The sequence below is a fragment of the Chrysochloris asiatica genome, unplaced genomic scaffold (assembly GCF_000296735.1).
Source record: "Chrysochloris asiatica unplaced genomic scaffold, ChrAsi1.0 scaffold00017, whole genome shotgun sequence".
NCBI classification, from domain to species: domain Eukaryota; kingdom Metazoa; phylum Chordata; class Mammalia; order Afrosoricida; family Chrysochloridae; genus Chrysochloris; species Chrysochloris asiatica.
The window spans coordinates 6276859-6287997 of NW_006408535.1; positions in this window are offsets into that span (position 1 = coordinate 6276859).

An 11139-nucleotide genomic window follows, 5' to 3' on the forward strand; every position below is an offset into this window, starting at 1 on the left:
CTGACCCATGGCGACTCTGTACAGGGTTTCCAAGGAGCAACTGGTGAGCTTGAACTACCAACCTTGCTGCTCAAACAACCTTGCAGTCCAGCGCGTTAACCCACAGCACCATACCGGGATTCCAAATAAAGCATGCTAATTTTTAAGTTGATAATTTCGTATGGCCCACGAATGATGTTATAAACATCCAAATCACCTTAGCAGAAAAAAGGTTCCCCACTCCTGCTGTATAAGGTTTCCAAGGCTTCGAATCTTCAAGGGTGCAGAAAGCCTCATCTTTCTCCCAAAGAGCAGCTGGAGGGCTCGAACTATGGGCCTTGTAGTTAGCAGTCCAGTGCTTATCATATGACACCACTGTATTCCCCATACTCCCTATGGTACTTGTAAAAACTAAAGAATGAATCCCCTAACTTAAGCAACCAAAGGAACACAATTAAACAATTACTCTGAGACTATGGCCCTTGAGTAATAATAGTCTTTTGTGAGCCCCACTGTGAGATAATGCCCATAATGTGAGCTGTCCAAATCCAACCAAGATCATTAAAAATCAGTCAATTATTTATTTTCACGGGAAGTCAAGAGGCTCTATTCATTGAAGCAATTGTATGAAAGACAGCAACACCGTTTTAAAATATTTTTAATAGTAAGAGATATTTTTAAAAACACTCATCCTCTTGATTAACAGGCCAGAAATCAGTAATATTATAAAATAGCTGTTCAAGTACACCTTTTTTTTTTGGTTCTTTTTTGAACTATGAAAGGGGTAGGTGAAAACAGTATCATTAGAAGTGAATTTAAAACACAGGGCTTAGCTAGTAAGGACCAGCTATAGGAACACAAAGTGCCACGGGCTTGCTATGAATTGGAATTCTAACTCCTGTAGAGAGACTAGCTATCAATTCCTGCTTTTTTGGTATGTTGTCGTTTGGTGTCCTCAAGTCAATTCTGACTCATAGCAACCCTATAGGGCAGAACCAAATTGCATCACTGTTGTTGTTAAGTACTGTCGGTTCTGACTCAGAGACTGTATACAATTTCCAAGGAGCGGCTGGTGAGTTTGAACCGCTGACCTTGTGATTCAAGCTGACATTGTGGTCCAAGTGCATTATCCTACAACACCATACCAGAACTCCAAAGTGCACCATAGGGTTTCCTAAGCTGCAATTTTTACTGGAGTAGATGCCTGGTCTTTTCTCCAGGAAGGCGGAGCGGCTGTTTGGTTAAAATCACCCACCTATCCGTTAGCAGCCCAGAGTTTAACCATTGCACCACCAGGAGCTACTTTACTGGTTGTTGTTGTTAAGTGGCATCGAGTCAGTTCCAATTCATAGCGACCCTGTAATACACAAACTTGTACAATTTGTAGAGTAACTTGGTTGAGATCAGTTCTGTTATCAGCAACAAGCTGCACCTAGAATCAAAGTTCAATGACATGGTCCTTTTCCTTCACTCAGCTAACTACTGCAAACTTACCCTTTCTTAAGGACAAGCTCCCTTCAATTCTTCATATCTGTTTTCTGTAACCTGACCTTACTGAGAACCACTTCAATCCATTAGACAAGAATGTGGAAAGGGGAATCAGATTCCCAATTCTAATTCTCCTAGGATGCTTCTGTGCCTCTACACCAATTTATGGATGCATACTAAAAGAAAATTGGAAGGAAGTTACATATCCACCTGCCAACAATGTTAGATATCAAACCCTTGGTCAGAAAAAAAACACTTCTTTTCAAGCAATGTTTGACCTTAAAAAAAGAAATATTTAAACTTAGGTAATATTCACGTTTTAGCATCTTTTCATTATGTAACTAAAATAAAATCTGTATTATGGCTGTTTGGTTATTTTTCCTATAAAAAATTGCAAAAGTAATTCAGCTTAATAAAAGTTTTATTTAACCCACAGCAAGTTGCCAAAATCAGTAAGGGAAGAATCCTATGACCTATGCTGTTGTTATTGTTAAGCACCATTAAATTGATTCCAACTCATAGTGTCCCTGTACAGGGTTTCTGAGGAGCAGCTGGTGGGTTTGAACAGCCTACCTTAGGGTTAACAGTCCAGTGCTTATCCTGCAATATCACACTGGGACCCCTAGAATAGCCATGGTGTTGTTGTTAAGTGCATCATGTTGGTTACAACTCATAGCAACCTGGCATAGGATTTCTGAGCAACGGCTGGTGGATTTGAACAGCCAACCTTGCAGTAACCATTCCAGTGTTTATCCTACAGCATCACACCAGGAATCCACAGAACTACCATTGTTGTTGTCATTGTTATTAAGTGCTGTTGAGTTGCACATAACCTATCAATTCCACTCCTGAGTATCTATCTACCCAAGAAAAATAAAAATGCATGTCCATACAATTTAACACAAATGTTTATAGCAGCATTAATCAGAAAAGCCCAAAACTGAAAACAACCTAAATATCTATTAAATGGTGAAACAATAAATAAAATGTGGTATATCTGTACAATGGAATATTATTCAATCATTAAAATACCCCCACATGTTTCAGGGGTGAACCTTGAAAACATTATGGTAAGTGAAGGAAACTACTTTATATTGAGATGTGTCCTCCCCAAAATATGTATTGAAATACTAACCCCTATCTTAACCTGGGAATCCTGGTGTGGTACTGTGGGTTAATGCACTGGACTGCAAAGTTGGTTTGAATAGCAAGGTCAGTGTTTCAAGCTCACCACCAGCTCACAAACCCTATACAGGATCGCTATGGATCGAAACCGACTCAACAGCACTTAACAACGATAACAACATCCGAACCTGAAGAATTATCAGTTGTTTACAGACATCCCATGTGTTCATGGGATTTTATCAGAGCCCTAATAAAAATTGGACTCCTGGTATGGCACTGGGGTTAATGCACTGGACTGCAAAGTCGGTTTGAACAGCAAGGTTGGTGGTTCAAACTCACCAGCCACTCCTTGGACACTCTATACAGGACCGCTATGGGTCAGAACCAACTCTACAGCACTTAACAGTAATGACAACATCATGCTTGGTAAAGTGGAAGGTCAGTGGAAAAAAAGGAAAACCCCTAACAAGACAGACTGACACAGTTACAGCAACAATGGACTCAAATATAACAATTCTCAGGATAGCACAGAACTGTGCAGTCTTTCATTTTGTCGTACATGGTGTCACTGAGTCGGAACAGACTCAAAGGCACGTAGCAACAACCACAACATAGCTGTAGATAAGGAGCCCTGGTGGTACTGCAGGATAAGCACTAGACATCTAGCTGCAAGGTCAGCAGTTCAAACCTACCAGCCACTAGGAGGGAGAAAGATGAGACTTTCTGCTACCATAATGATTTGCAGCCTCAGAAACCTTATACAGGGTCACCTAGGCAGAATGGACTTGATGGCAGTGAGTTGGGTTTTTCTTTGGTAAAGTACTTGGCTGCTAACCAAAAGGGCAGCAGCTTGAACCCACTTACTTTCTCCTCAGGAGAAAAGACCTGGGGTGCTGTCCCAGTAAAGGTTAGCCCCATTGCTGTTGAGTTGATTGCACTTATAGGAGTCCTGTGTTGTTGTTAAATGCGGTCAAGTCGGGTTCCAACCCATAGTGACCTTGTATAGGGTTTCTGAGGAGCAGCTAGTGGGTTTGAACCGCAGTTCAAATGGCTTTGCAGTCTGGTGCATTAACCCATAGCGCCACACCAGAACTCACACAATAGTCCTATAAGATAGAATAAAACTGCCTTTTAGGGTTTCCCAGGCTGTAATCTTTATGGAAGCAGACTGCCACATACATCTTTATTCCATGGACCAGCTGATGGGCTCAAACCACCAGATTTTTGATTAACAGGAGAGCGCTTAATCACTGTACCAGCAGGATTCCTTCAGTAAAGATTGTTGTTGTTGTTAAGTACCTTGGAGTCAGTTCTGACTCATAGTGACCCTGTGTAGGGTTTCCGAGGGTGGAACTCTTTACGGGAGCAGAAAGCCTCCTCTTTGTCCCGTGGAACCACTGGTAGTTTCAAACTGCCGACCTTGTGGTTAGCAGCACAATTTGATTCATAACCACTACGTGAATTCGATGGGCTAGTTTTATTCTTGTCAAGTGTGATCAATGAGTCAAAATGGGCTGGAAAGCACTTGACATCACCACCACCTGTGAATGTAATTCATGTGGTAATAAAGACCTTTTTGTTACGTTAACGAGTCCCTATTAGTGTTGTCATTGTTAATGTGCCACAGAGTCCATTCCAACACATAGCAACCCTGTTCAGGGTTTCCAAGGAGCAGGTGGCAGGCTTGAACTGACAACCTTGTGGTTCTTATCCCACAGTGCTACGCGAACAGTCCCCATATCAGTGTACGGTGTGTTTTGAACCAATCACTTTTGACATGTAAAAGAACAAATCAGTCAGAAGTATAGATGCACATGTGGAAGAACACAGATGTTATGCCACAGAAGACCACAAAGGAACCAAGTATCAGAAGCTGAAAAGAGACAAGGACTTTAATCCAGTCAACAGAGAGAGCACACTTTCCTTTAGAGCCCATGCTCTGAATTCAGACTTCTAGCTTCCTATGTTGTTAAGTGCTGTTGACTCATAGCAACCCTATATAGGGTTTCTGAAGCGGTAAATTTTTGCAGGAGCAAAAAGCCTCATCTTCTCCTGTAGAGTGGCTGGTGGGCTCAAACTGCTGACTTTTGGTTCGAAGTCTGGTGCTTATCCATACAGAGCCACTGCACTCCAGAGCTTCCTATACTGTTAGAAAACAAATGTGTTCATTGAAACAACCTACATTTGGTATTTATATTACAGCAGCACTAAGGAATTGAAACAAGCCATGCACCAAAGGTATATTGTATAATTCAATTCATATGAAATGTCCAGAAAAGGCAAATTTATATGAAGAGGAATTACATTACTAGGTTTCTGGGGCTGCGAAGGAGGATCAGCTGTAAAGGGGCACGAGGAGTCTCTTTGTAATTAAGTGACCTCAAGAGGGTTTCCAAGAAGAGGCTGGTGGGTTTGAACTGCCAATTTTACGATTAGTAGTCCAGTGTTTATTCTACATAGCCACACCAGGACTCTGAGGAGTCTTATTAGAGGGATGAAAACATTCTAAAACTGATTTTTGGTGATGATTACACTATTCGGTAAAGTTACAAAAAATCAATGAATTGTACTTTAAATGGGTAAGTTTTATCACATATAAAAGATATCTCAACAAATTAAGTTTCTTTATTGTTTTTAATGTCATAAAACATGATAACTGTAGAGGTCCTTGACATCTATACTTGCATAGATGAAGAAAATAAGGCCCAAAGAGGCTAAACACTTTGTACAAAGGTCACCAAGCTAGATCATGGCATAAACAAAAAAGAAGTAAAGATCAAAATCCAGCCTCACTTCCCACCCAGTTCAGTGTTATTTCTACTATAATTTTTTAGTGAATTGCAACAAACTACAATAATTACTACATACAAAATCCTGGTGTGGCGCTGAAGGATAAAATACTGGATGGTAACCAAAAGGTCATAATTCAAACCTACCAGTCATTCCTCAGAAACCCTATACTAACTAGATCACTATGTTCAGAACAGACTCAACAGCACTTAACAATAACAACACCAATCATTTTCATCACATATAGAGGGTTTTTTGAAAGGTGTTTTAGAGTATTGAAGTTTGGGTCTAAAAAAAAAAAAAAAATTACATAGAAACTTACAGAAACAAATCTATCAGTATCAAATGATATTCAGGAAAAAAAAAAAAAGCTAGAAAAACTCATTTGTTATCCTCTGAGGTATATAGCTCACTTTTAAAATTTAAAGTAATAAAAGAAAAAGAAAAATAGTTGAGCTCTTTTTTTCCCTGCCTTTTCAGTAGGTGCTGTATTTCAGACTGACTAAATATTCTCAGTTTATAAAGGAACACTTCTACTCTACAGAAGAAGGTCAATAAATACAGATGGAATGAAAGATTTAGAAAATTACCGGTTTGCAACACCCAAAAATTGTAATTGAGGTAAGAATTATAAATTTCTTTTAAGTGATTATATGAATGGATAAAATGGGGGTTGAACATATCTGGTTGTTAGTTCCCAGAGTCCTTTTGACTCATGGCTACCTGTTGTATAATGGAATGAAACATTATCCAGACTTGCACCATCATAATGATTGCTGGAATGTTTGAAACCATTGTTGAGGGCCTTCCAACCCAGTGGGCCTATCCTCTAGCACTGTACCAAACAATATTCTGTTGTGATACATAAGCATCCCATGGTTAATTTTCAGCCAATAGTTAATTAACATAAATTATAACATATACATGGACCTCCCAGATGAAATATACAGGAATCATATCAACTATATTTGTGGAAAGAGATGATGGAAAAGCTCAATATATTACAGAACAATTGCTCACACGCAATTTCAAGTTGAACCTGAAGAAAATTAAAACAAGTCCAGAAGAGTAAACATATGATCTAGAGTGTATTACAACTAAGTTTAGAGCCCATCTCAAAGATAGATATGATACACTGAACACTAATGACCAAAATCCAAGTTGTGAAATGACATTAAGGACATTATAAATGTAGAAATCAAAAGGTCACTAAAAAGATGGGAAGGAAAGAAAAGATCAAAATGGATGACAGAAAAGACTGAAATTTACTCTTCTACATTAAATCAAATGGAAAAAAATGATGAAGTAAAAGAACTGAACATCAGATTTTAAAGAGTGGCTGGAGAAGACAAAATAACTGTGCAAAGTCCTGGAGTTAGAAAACCAAAAGAAAAGAACACGTTCGACATTTCTCAGTCTGAAAGAACTGAAGAAACAATACAAGCCTCAAGTTGCTATACTGAAGGATTCTATGATAAAAACACTGACCACAGGAAGTGTCAAGAGACAATGGAAGGAAATCACAAAGTCACAGCACCAAATAAAATTAGTTAACATTCAACCATTTCATATGATCAAGAACTGATGATATGAAAGTAGCCCAACCTGCATTGAAGGCATTGGGAAAAAAACAAGGCTCCAGGATTTGATAGAAAACCAATAGAAATGTTTCCACAAACAGATACAATACAGGATGTGCTCACTGGTTTATACCATGAAATTTAGAAATCACCTACCTGGTCAACTAATAGAAGAGGTCCATATTTGTGCCCATTCCAAAGAAAAGAAATTCAATAGTATGCAGAAATGATCAAATATCAACAATATCACATGCAAGTAAAATTATGCTAAAGATTATTCAAAAATGGTTGCAGCAGTACATGATAGAAAGCTGCGAGAAATCCATGCCAGATTGACTCAGAAGAGAATATGGATCTTGACTAAAAGCAGAGAACACCAGAAAGATGTTTACCTGTATTTCACTGACTTTGCAAAGGCATTCGACTGTGCATCAAAACAAATTATGGATAATATTGAGAAGAATAGGAATTCCAGAACACTTAATTGTGCTCATGTAGAACCTGTACATAGACCCAAGAGGCAGTTATTTGAACAGAACACAGGGTTACAGAATGGTTTAAAATCAGGAAAAGTGTGTCAGGGTTATATCCTATACCATAGTTGTTCGATCTGTATGCTGAGCAAATAACCAGAGAAACTGGACTACATGTAGAATGGGGAATCAGGATTGGAGACTAATTGCAGATAGTACAAACTTGCTTGCTGAAAGTGAAAAGGATGTAAATAAAGCACTTGCTGAGGAAGATCAAAAACTTTCGTACAGATTACACCTCTACATTAAAAAAAAAAAAAAAAATCCTCAGAACTGGTCCAAGGATAACTGGTCTCCATGATAAATGATAGATTGAAGTTGTCAAGGATTTAATTTTACTTGGATCCACAATCAACACACATGAAAAATGCAAAAAAAACACCTCTTTAAAGTGTTAAAAAGCAAAGACAGAATTTTGAGGACCAAGGTGCACCTGACCCAATCCATGTATTTTTACTTACCTCATATGCATGTGAAAGAATGACTATGAATAAGGAAGACCAGAGAATTTATGCCTTTGAATTATAGTGTTGGTGTAGAACATTTCAAGTACCACAGACTATCAGAAGAACAAACAAAACTGTCTTTGAAGAAGTACAACCAGAATGCTCCTTAGAAGTTAGGATGGTGAGACTTTGTCTTATGTACTTTGGACATGTTATCAGGAGGGACCAATACCTAGAGGAGGACATCATGCTTGGTAAACTAGATGGTCAGAGAAGACAAGGAAAACACACAATGAGATGGATTGACAGAGTGGTTGCAACAATAAGCTATGAGTAGTGAGCGTAGTGATTCTGAGTTGGGCTGCTAAGCTCAAGGTCAGCAGTTCAAAACTACCAGCGGTTCTGTGGGAGAAAGATGAGGCTTTCTGCTCCCGTAAAGATTTACAGCCTCAGAAACCCTATACCAGGTCACTAAAAGTCGTAACCAACTTCCACCGCACACCATCACCACCACCAGCAGGCAATGAGGATGGCAGGGCTGGGCAGGGTTTCCTTCTGTTGTACATGGGCCTTTGCACATAGGGACTCTATGGAACAGATTTGGCAGCATAGTGTGGTGTTATAGGATCAGCACTAAACTGAACCACATGGTCAGCCATTCAAACCCACCAGCTGCTCCTTGGAAACCCTATACAGGGTCGCAATGAGTAGGCACCGACTCGCCAACACTTAAGAACCGCCCATAACAACAAATTTTAGAAGTAAATCACCAGGTCTTTCTTGCTAGTCGGTGTTAGTCTGGAAGGTCTGCTGAAATCTGTCCACCATGGGTGATGATGCTGGTATTTGAAATACCATTGGCATACCTTCCACCATCACAGTACAATCATAGTATGACGAACTGAGACCGGTGGTAGTGCACCTTTGTAGGAAAACAAATTACCATCTAACAGATTACTTTAAGAAAACACTCTATCAGAACTTCATATAGTGGAAGATCAAACTGTCCCCAGCCTAATCCAGTTGTTTTTTAATGTGATTCCTAATGTGATTGAATATAAAGCATTCAATATCACCTAAGATAAAACCTTGTTAAAAATCTTATCTAATCAATCCTCTAGCATCAATATCTTAAGTTTTTTAAGAAACACTAGTACAAGCTAAACACCAAGAAGAAGCAATCACACAAATATAAAAGGTGACTTGAAATACATAACAAAATACAAGGGTAGTCTTTAATTGGATCCTGGTTTACACCAAGCAGCTCTACAGGACATTTTGAGGATAATTGAATACACTTGAATTGCAACATTACATAATATTAAGAAATCACTTGCTAGGTATGTTATTTTTGCCCTGTGGAAATATGCTTTTACAGAGGTGCATGCTTAAATATTTAGAGGTGGGAAGATCTTGATGTCTACAGTTCACTTCAAAATATTAGAGAGTTTAGGAAATAAAACATTAAAATTCAGGTCTCAATTTCCAATTCACTATTTCCACTAAATGTTCATTAAATATTGTTGTTAACTGCCATTGAGTCGGTTCCGACCCTTGGCAACCCTATATAGTATAGGGTTTCTGAGGAGCAGCTGGTGAGCTTGAACCGCCAACCTTGAAGTTCAAATGGCTTTGGAGTCTGGCACATTAACCCACAGCTACCACAGTTGCTGGAGTCCTGGTATGATACTGTTGGGATAAGCACTGGTGGGAAAGGTCGCTTTGAACTGCAAGGTCGGTGGTTCAAACTCACTGGCCACTCCTTGGAAACCCTAAAAAGGGTCGCTATGAGTCGGAACTGAATCCACGGCACTTAACAACATCATAATTGCATAAAAAGAACTCTTGCAGACAGGTTCAGAGAAGTGCCCTACCATTGGTATGATGTTTTACAGGAACTTCTCTGAGGAGAACTCAAAGGTAATGACTAATTTTTCTGACAATCCGGTACTTGAAAGTTCCCAAAAGGTATCAAAGGGGCACGGACGGAAAGGGGCACGGACGGGCAGAATGCTTTCAAGAGATGAAAACTTCTAGAACAGCTCCTTCTATTTACCACAACAGAGCAGATCCTACGTAAGGCTTTGAAGGAACCAGCCTCATTAAAGCAATCTGCTGTTAACATAAATCATCTAAATCCCTTCTGTCTTCACTGACCCTTATGTCGGGTTAACTACTTCGCAAATAATCACGAAACAAACGGACGCTGTTTCAAGAGTCTTTCTCAAGTTATGAGTACCGTGTTAAAGAACCCCTTTGCCATCACCACCGGCTTTTTAACAAGGGCCTCCAAGTCTCTATCAGGAACGAAGACCCTCCCTTAAGCCTGAAGTGGCGGACACAGAGCTAAGACTCCTTTGCCTGGTCTTTTCTCGCTCTCCATCCAATGAGTGGCGCGGTCCTCACTCCTGGACCACACACCTGGGTGTGCGCGGAAGTTCATTTGCAGAGTTTGACCAGGGAGGTCCGTCCACTTTCAGCCGTTTGTGACCTCCTAGCACTTCTCAGGGTTAGTCCTTAAGTATGTACACTTCCCCATCTTCAACCTTGTACTTTCCAAATTCTTAATACTCTAGCAGTGGGACGACTGAGAAAGATCCTGCAGCTAGCACTTCGGTTCATAGCTCTCAGCTTGGCAGCTGAGAAACATTTAAAGAGAAGCGTCACTACCGCTCGCACTAAAACCTAGTTCTGCCATAACCACTGCCTGATGACCCAAGTTAATCGACTTTGAGACCGGATTCCGCGCAGGGACCATTGTAAGGCGGGAGAGGGCGCCCAGAGCGGGAACCTTGCTTGTCTGCGTGCGTCACGGGTCACGTGCTGCGTCTCTCTTCGCTACCGGCAACCAGCCGCTCCCTCTTCCGGAAGTCGCGCCCGTCAACGCCGGACTCCTCCTACCGACGGCGACGTCAAACTCAGCTCCTACCACTGCTCTGCGTCCGACGTCAGGCGCGGGGAAAGCTGCTGTTCTTAAAATAAAGTCTGCTGCTTCTGGCCCATAAACAGTACAGGAGACGGTTCTAAAAATACAAAATGTACAAGCTCCTCGGACGTGCGTTGAGTAGAATTTGAGAGGCCAGAGACAAGGTATCTGGAAGCCGTCCCCGCAAAAGCCTTCCCCCCTTTCCCCTGCCGGTGCTCCACTTGGTTCTGCCGAAACCCACGACGGTTCCGCCCCCTTCTTCCTTGTCATTG